Below are 8,242 nucleotides of genomic sequence, written 5' to 3'. Positions count from 1 at the left end.
AGATTATTGAGCGTTGAATTATGCTTTTGATGATTCTTCAATAGAAAGTCCAATCTAAATCTATGCTAAAAATAAACTTCTAAAAATTCTGTCCATTATTATATTTTTTTTAATCTAATAGTCAGTATTAATAAAGAGTATAAATGATTTCAATTTTTAAGCAGTTTTATTATTTTCTGTTATTATATAATTATACATATTCCATTTTTATTTTTTCTTTCTTTTTCAGTTAATAATTAAATTATTTATGCTTGTAAAAGTCTAAATTATAAATATTTCATCACTAAAAGTGTGAAATATGTTAAAAACTTGTATTACATTAATTAAAAGTGAACTGTTTCCTTGTTATATGTAAAATTTACGTATCACAAGGAATACTCAACAGCAACAATATTGTATAAGCAAGTATTGTATACAACAAATAAAATTTATTGAATTATTAATTTACTCGTTTAGAATTGAAATTTAATTAAATTTGTATCTATCTGTATTTATTTAATCTACTTTGAAAGTGTGCACTTTTGCGTGGACCTCATTGCAAGCTTCTGCTAAAAAGATAGTCGGCGAACGTTACATTCTTCTGCTTCTTCAATACAGAAATATTTTTTGCTTCTCTTCTCGTCTACGAGCGAAACGAGATTTTGCGAACACGTAGAATACCGTCGTGTGCGAGCGAAACGCTGCGAAATGAAGAGATAATCTAGAATACGTCGAATAATCGGCGCTCCGGCGTGACTCGTCCGTGCCACGTTTCTTCGTTTCTTTTCCTTTTTTCGCTCTTTCTCCACATCATTGGACGAAGTTGCGCGAACCAGGCACGTAGAAATAAATGCGGCAATCACACGGAATAAACGTCTCACAAATCACACTTGTTCCCGTTCGCTCGCGATTTTCAACGACAGGGAATTCGCTCTTTCTTTCCTTCCTTAAGGAGACCACAGCGAAAGTAAAGTTTTGTAAGCAAAAGGATACAGACATCGATATAAAATCGGTTTAATATTTTGCTCAATATATATCATGTATTTATATCGAATTCTTATATCGAATCTTAATCTTAATATCAAATCTTAATTACAATAAATTGCAAAATATAATTTTATTTTTTATAATGTTCACGCAATATAAGACATATAAATTCCAGTGGTTTCTACTTAAACTAACAATTGTTCAAAGTCAGATAATTCTCAGTCAGATAATTAACAGTAGGCAACTTGATTTAAATTGCAATATTTCTAATTTATTTTCAAATTACCGATAAATCATTTGTTTCAATGTTAGAATGATCGTTGAGGACGAAGTTCGCAAGAAAATATTTAACAACGATTAAGATTACCGATAAGACTGCTCACATCACTAAGTACACACTAAGAATACGCATTGAACTTTATGGTGGATTTTGACTGCTCCCGAATTTGTCGAAACGCTACAAAGACTGGCTGTTTTACAGGAATATATTTCTTTTTCTCGTGGCTAGTGATCTCTCACTTGCCAAAGTCGAAAAACTGTATTACCTTAAAAATGCCTAAAAAATAAAGCAAAACAAATAGTGAATCGCTTACCAACTACCAACAAAAATAAATATCAGCTAGCATGGTTAATATTAAAAAATCATCATCGGAATAATCGCTTACTTGTGAGAATGCCTCGCGACATTCACTGCGCTGAAAGATGAAGGATGACTCAGTCAGTAAACTAAAGCGAGTATAGACTATTACAGCGTGTTGTAGATTATGCACCCTCTGGATAGCATCGAACAAACGCTCGATTATCCGCAATAATCTCTTCGTCCATATGGTAGTCGAATTATTGGATCCATTAGAGCTCCACGACATCCTTCAAGTTCGCAAATGCGCTCACTCGAACTTGGCACAGAAGCAGAACAAGAGAAACTGGTGTCCACTCTGCTAGAAGAAATATTACATTCTTTCCTGTAGCGATTTTTAAAAGAAGCAACTAGAAGAAGGAATTCGCCAAGAGCAGTTGCTTATGTTTTTCAAGCACAATTGTTTTAGCTTATGTTTTAGCAAGCACAAGAAATCGTGCATAAATTGCCATGTATGATATTATCATTTTATTCATGACGCCTGTTCAACTACAACTGGTCTTGCTGATAGATACAGAACTCGATACACAGTTCGAATAAAATAATTTAATATGTCAAATAATTTTGACATATTAAAAATAAGATAATAAATATTTAATTATTTTTTTTAAATTGCAAGTACATTGATCTTTTTATTTGATTAATCCTTTTTATTAATCCTTTAATTATAACATAAAAATGATCATCATGAGAGGATTTCGGAAATATAGGAAAGTTTATATGAGAAAAATTTGCGGCCGTTTCTTTGAAACGAAGAACGATTGTCGATTACCGTGACGACATTCTACCTATATTTCTTACCTTACTACTCTCCAAAACATCTTTGAGTTATTTCTCTTTTCAAGATTCAATACGCTTTCAAATCTTTCATTGCTAATGATGATGCATTCTGTTACCCTGACAGAATCACGACAATTGGTCTCGAGAGAGAATCAATACCTTGTCTTTGAAGGGATGCATATACTGGAAACATTGACATAATTGTCAACAGTAGCACCAATAATTGATACATTATATTCGCCAAATTAGTAACATAATTCTGTCACTAATTGTAGCCTTGATAATCGATATGCCGAATAATGCTTGATATAAATGAAGTCAAGAATAATATATTATACTTAGTTTATAGTTAAATAAAATTTACCTATAAACAGACTTTTTGTATTGTAAAACGTATTGATAATGACATAAATATGTAACAAAAATTATTGATAATTACTTACGAGAGAACTCTTCGAATAAATATAAACATGTGACAATCTATTGACTGTGATCGAATGTAATTACAATATTTTTAATAATTGTTGTATTAATAATAAAATTATTTAAAATAATTATATTATTATTAAAAAGTATGTAAAAAATATTTTATATACATTAATAATTTATACTGTGCAGTTCTCTTTTAATGAGTAGAATAAATTCATTATTTTGCAAATATATTCGATATCAATATATTCGATAAATAATAAATTGAAAGTCATCATTATTTTCTACTTTCTCGTAAGAAAATGTACTTCAATATTTTCTTTTTCAAACTATGCATGTCTCTCGTTTATTCCACAACGTATATTCTTGATAGATAATGATGTTGTCAAATGTTCTTGAGAGAAGAAGCAAGTACTCAATTAAATTTCGCGAGTAAATATCGAAATATTTGTCTAATTAAAGAAATCATGTTCTAGCAAAGATAAAAAATATCTTTTTACAAAAAAAAACACATAACTTTAGTTTTAGATAATATATATTTAACAAGAAATATTTATGGGAGAATATTTTTTAGTCGCAACAATAATTTTTGTTAATTGTGTTAATATCAATACGATACAATAAGTACTTCAAATATGTAATAAAAAAATAAGCTATTTATTATGATTATTTTCAACGTAATAATTATATTTTATTTATTTTTTATTTAGAAATTAATTATCATAACATATTATACATAATTTGTACACTAACGTATATACATATAATGTAAATTATAAATTTCGAAATATTTTGCAACAACTCATAAGTTACATTTAAATTCTTTTTTAATATACTTTAAATAATGTATATACGAATGAATATAAAAAATCAGAACATATTGCGATATTTTTTGGAACATGAATTGAAAACATTTTTGTCAATCCTTATATTTTCTTAATTATACTTTTTTAATACGTTTTGAACAAAGTGAAATTATTTAATGATTGCTTTTGCTCCTTTGCACGAAAAAAAATATTTTCGATAGTTTCTTTAACAATCATTTTCTACATGTTCCATTTGTTTTTACGGTTTCTGACCAACTCGTAATTAAAAATTTTACAGTGCGCGAAAGATCGTGAAATAGACAAATCTGGGGCAAAAAAAAGATGAGGGATGAATTCACCGAGTTTGAGTCGTAAAATTCGGTAATGACCCGGTAATGAAATTCCGGAAATTTATGGTAGCTCGTCACGCACTCCTTTCTGCATACGCGAAACGTTCGAATTTTACGGTAACTCGAGCATACGGATGCGGCACATTGATTACGGATACGCGTATTCCCGTCTAGAATCGTCGAGAAGAATTATGCACTCTAATCTTTTTTATGCTATCGCAATTCTGCCGTAAAATTCGCGGAATATGCCATTTGGTACGTTCAAAACCAAGTACATACGAGAGCATCGCTCGTTGATGCATTCTTTCGATTGCATGATGCATCATGAAACATGCATACCTTATTCCGTACAGTTTGTATTAACTTCTTGCTGATAAAAATGGGATTAGTTGGTAATAAATAAAACATGTTTGTAAATATATTGACGAGACTCGGAGCTTTACATCTATATCAGGTTAACATTTTTACAAAAATTTTTTATAGGTACATGAAAACGGAAAATATTGATATTGTAAACATACATAGTAAAAAACTTTTTGTATTGGTGGTAAAACTGATCCTTGTTAAAATATTTATGTAGAATTTGTAATGTATTTAATTATTAGTTTAACATAGTGATTGTATTATTTAAAGATTTGATGTTTATTTGATATATTTAACATTTTTTTAAATGATATAATTTATGAGTAATTAAACAAATAATATAAACTTATGTATTTTAAATTCTATAATAAATAAATAAAATTTGAAAGTCTCTCTTTGTTCATATTACATTTACTTACACAAGTTTTATGTCTGTCTACATGTGTAATGTAAGTCGGTATGTGGGGATACCTAAAATAGAAATAATTCTACCCACACACAGATTTGACTTTAAAAAAACGCTTTTAACGCTAATATGGTATTGTTATTTTTGGTTTTCTTTCCTCTAACATTAGAGTTTGTGAGACCCTGCAACTTTGTTACGCTATATCTCTGGATTGAATACGTATTTTTTAGTTCAAAATGTGTGAAATTTATACCTCGAAGTTAGACAAATAAATATGAATGAAATAAATAATATTTTATTTTCAATTACTTACAATGCTTCAAAGAAATGTTATTAGAAAAATTCGCAAAAAATGACTACTTTGGAAAAAAATTCTATAATGTTTAAATTTAATCCGGGTCTTCAAATTATATTATAAAAAAGTTAAAGCAATGCAAAAAATTGCACAGGGTACGTTGAACCTATGAATACCATACTAGAGTTAAATTTTACTTTGTATATGAGCTCTTAACATAAAAATTTTAACAAGGATTAGTTTTAACACAGGTATACTTACAAAATGTTTTCTATTGTGTTCTTATGATTAGATATTTATACTGAATACTATTTTTCATTATACATGTATTTATATTAATATTTTTTTTATTATCAATATTAATCGTAAATCCATTTGTTTTATGAATAAATTTTTATCAAAAAGTGATTGAAAATAATAAACGTTTTTGTGCGTCTGTGATGTGTGTTTTCATGAAGAAGAATATTTTTGTACTGACTCCAATGGCGCGAAAAATGAGATTTGTGAACAATAAAGATTTTATTCCGTCAACAGAAAATTTACGGTATTGTGCCACATTTATTACAGCAAATATTCAAAGGATGGCAGACAAGCTTTAACATTGAGGACCAAGCATTTTTATTGAAGTTAACTTGCCATTAAGCTCTTCTATTACAATATTTCCTGCTATTTTATTGCAAGAAAAATTACAAATTTATAAAAGAAGATGTTTCAATGGAAAATACACGAATTGGATCACAATTTATAACAAAAAATCATTCTTTGAATCGGACTGAAAAGCTTCCTTCAATTTATCTTTTATTTGTTTCTGCATTCCATACATTAAGCGCCACGCCATTCCTCTCAATGAAATTCTAACAATAGCGCTATAATTCTATAGCCATAATATTATTTCTCCATGCTATCATACATATACTGCCTCAGTGCTTTGTAGGCAGGAACACAAGCTTAATGTGCATTTAATGTCAACTGCCTGCAATATACTGATCAAATTTGCTGGCAGACTACTAGCATGCTGCTAATATTTTGCTTTTCAGATATTATTGACGTTTTACTTGCTGATTGAGTCATATACGTATGTACCATTAAAATGTGTTTACAAAATTTTTAAATATATATGTATGTGAATTAAAAGATTATAATTTTTAAAATATCTTTATTCTTACCTTGATTCTTATTAAATAATGTATGGCAATTAAATACTTAGTCACTATCATGCGCTGGTACTAATAAATTCCTAGTGTACCAAGTGAGAACTCGATCGAAAACAAGTTTCCTCATTTTTCTATTGTTGCTAGTTTTTCATAGATAAACTATTATAATTAATATAAGAATAATATTAGAAGCAAAATATTTTTCTAATTAATTTTTTAAATTAGTTTAAAATTAATTAATAAATATAAAGATAAAATTTGTGTATTTTGGAATATATTTTAAATAATTTACAAATCTAGTAATTTTCGTTATTAACATTTCTTCAATCTTACTAGAAGCACCAACGAAGATACTGTTAAAGACGGCCAATTGTACGGAAGTTTGCGTTAACATTTAAGTGACTAAGTTCGCGACTGTTAAAATTTAAGTAACTAAGAGTAAGAAATTGATAATATAGTACTATACTAATTTTTATTATATACTAATACTATATGATCATACTTTTATGATTTATTAGTTTCGTAGACATGTATATACGTTTAAAATCCAATAACACTCGAGTTTTATTTAAAACTGTGATTTTTAATGTTATCATCCGAGTTTGATTACCAACAAAGATGATAATTGTATAGAGAAGAAAATTGTAATTTTGCAACAATATATAATATTATAACATTACAAGTATGTATATATAATTATACTTATATGCAGTACTTATGTAATAAAAAATCATAAATTTAATAATTTATTTTTCAAATATTTATGTCAATAACCGCAAATTCATATCAATTGTCGATAATGTCATTATTCTTTAATTATCATCAGACCTTCGACCCTATTGATAAATTACAAAATTTTCCTAGGACCGGCCGTTTTTAATATAGTCAATGTAGTATCTCGTCAGTATCAGAAATTATGTTATAATTTACTGTTGTTAATCATATGTCGATGTAAATTATCGAAATATTGATAAAGTTGCTGCAAAAATGTATAAATAGTTATCTGTAAATAAATTTGTCTACTAAACAGATTCAATACAAATTCTTTACATGTTTAAAGCTATTCAAAATACAATAATATCTGTTAAAAATATTCTATTAATATTTGCTAGAATTTTTCAAAGCATGTATATTAAATAAATTGAAATGAATGAATTATATATTTGTAAAAGGCAGATTTTAGAAAAATATTCTTAATACATATTATTTTATCAGCATAATCTTTAATTTCAAATTCTCATTATTATTAAATCTCGATTTTATGTCCCATGATAATAATTTCTCGATTTGACATTTTGTTGTTTCTTTTTAATTTATCCTTTCCTCAATGTTTCCTTCTCTTTAAAAATATCCTATCGTCAATAATATCTGCTCTCTCTCTCTCTCTCTCTCTCTCTCTCTCTCTCTCTCTCTCTCTCTCTCTCTCCCCTCCCCTTTTTTTTATCTTTTCCAATCACTTTAGAAATAATTTTTCTTTACTACAATAATTAAACTGAAGAAACACATCAATCATTCTTAAATTTTTGTTACAATTTTAAAGATTTAGATTTAAATATCTTTGTAATTAATCCGCAAACTAAAACTTTGAAATTAATGTAATTTTTTATCTGAAACAGAATAAAATATTTAAACTTAAAATCTATTTTTATTATCTCAGAAAAATTTTTAATTCATAAAAATCCCTAGACATGCTATGACTTGTAATAAAAAACCTATTGAAGTATTCCGACACTTTTATTAAAGAAAGATCAGCTTTGAATTGTCAAAGGATTCATGAATAACAGGAATTTTCGTTGATGAAAATAACAAGGAACTGATGCTTCATCTTGTATCACCTATATTTTCCATTGAAAGTACAAGTTATCGCAATAAAGGAGAATCTGGTATTTAAAGGCCGTAGACCTCACCTAGTATGAACGATCGATGATACATCCCTTCCACAAGGCATCCGCGACCCCAACATCAGCTTTGCAGACTTTTCGGAGTCGGCGCGATGGTGATCCCCTTGAAGCGCCCTCGTCGGGTGGGCCCTTCTTCATCAAACCTATCAGAATCT

General features: G+C 28.1%; 1 long non-coding RNA gene across 1 annotated transcript; it reads right to left on the bottom strand.

Moving 5' to 3' along the window:
- Positions 1–247: 247 nt before the first annotated feature.
- On the bottom strand, positions 248–8,224 carry LOC147910260 (uncharacterized). The gene is made up of 3 exons (XR_015544365.1): positions 8,094–8,224; positions 1,632–1,901; positions 248–1,522 (listed from the first exon to the last, which is right to left on the bottom strand). It is a non-coding gene; the product is annotated as an uncharacterized LOC147910260 (long non-coding RNA).
- Positions 8,225–8,242: the final 18 nt, after the last annotated feature.

Source organism: Acromyrmex echinatior, chromosome 3, assembly GCF_024713525.1.
Source record: "Acromyrmex echinatior isolate Ae372 chromosome 3, ASM2471352v2, whole genome shotgun sequence".
In the NCBI taxonomy this organism is placed as follows: Eukaryota; Metazoa; Arthropoda; class Insecta; order Hymenoptera; family Formicidae; genus Acromyrmex; species Acromyrmex echinatior.
Note: the sequence above shows the minus strand (reverse complement) of the source record. Positions and strands in the feature narration are given on the sequence as shown.